Genomic DNA, 1,099 nt, shown 5'->3' with positions numbered 1-1,099 from the left:
CTGCTGCTGTGCCTGTGTGGGATGGTGGGAATGGGGCTGTGCTCTGGCTCCTCAGCTTCTGCATCCACAGGAACCCCATCACCCCCTGTGTGCTCAGCCTGGCCATGGCTGGCTCCACCTTCCTGCTCTCCATCACCATCAGCCTGGGGATATTTTCTGTCCCAGAGAGCTTCTGCCACCAGCTGGGCTCGTGGGCTGTGCCAGCTGGGCTGAAGGTCCCCATCCTCTTGGCTTTCACTGCTGCTGTCTCCTCTCTGACAGCCCTCAGTGCTGTCACAGCTCTGTTTGTCCTCCCGTGTCCTGCTGGCCCTGCCACGGCTCCCAGTGCTTCCCGGTGCTCCTGTGTGCCCTGCTCTGGCTGCTCTCCTTGCTGCTCACTGCCACCCTCCATTGCTGCCCTTTGGTGCCCATGGCCTTGGTGCTGAGCTGCCCCTTCTCAGTGCTCAGCCTGCCCTGTTCTGCTCTGGCCCTGCTGGCCAGGCTCCTGTGCTGCTCATGGAAACAGCTCCCAGGGAAGCTCTGTGCCCTGCTCCTGCTGCTCCTGTCATCTCCTTCCCCTTCTTCACTGCTGATTTTGGGCACTGGCTCTTGCTGAGGGCGTTTGACTTCTCTGTCTTTGCCCCCAGCCCCTCTCTCCTGCTCACCTGTGCCCAGAGCAGTGCCCTCCCTCTGACTGACTGCCTGGCTGGGAGCTGTGCAAAGGAATTCACCCCCTCTGGTAGTGTTGCCTTGCAGAGGGCTTTTGAGGCTTTAGTGCCAGAGCCAGGGCATAGGGACAGCACAGGGGAGTCATCATCAGGTGGAATCATCATGAAAGATATTCAGCATAAAATAGAACCATAAAATATCCAGAGTTGGAAGGAAGCCACAAGGAGCATGGAGTTGAGCTCCTGGCCCTGCACAGGACATGCCAACAATCCCAGCCTGTGCCTGAGAGCATTGTCCAAATGCTCCTTGAGCTCTGTCAGGCTGGTGCTGTGTGCAGCAGGGGAACTCCTGCCTGGGGCTGTAGTGGGTGACACCAGGAATTCTCATGGAATGGTTTGGGTTGTTTCCTGGTTTAGGGTAAATTTGGGAGAAAACCTTCAAATGGGATCAC

General features: G+C 57.8%; 1 pseudogene; it reads left to right on the top strand.

Moving 5' to 3' along the window:
- On the top strand, positions 1 to 843 carry LOC128937092 (mas-related G-protein coupled receptor member D-like; annotated as a pseudogene).
- Positions 844 to 1,099: the final 256 nt, after the last annotated feature.

The sequence above is a fragment of the Melozone crissalis genome, unplaced genomic scaffold (genome assembly GCF_028551555.1).
Source record: "Melozone crissalis strain CALT ecotype California unplaced genomic scaffold, PUWL_Pcris_2 ptg000018l_1, whole genome shotgun sequence".
Lineage (NCBI taxonomy): Eukaryota > Metazoa > Chordata > Aves > Passeriformes > Passerellidae > Melozone > Melozone crissalis.
This window is presented reverse-complemented; position numbering and strand designations above follow the sequence as displayed.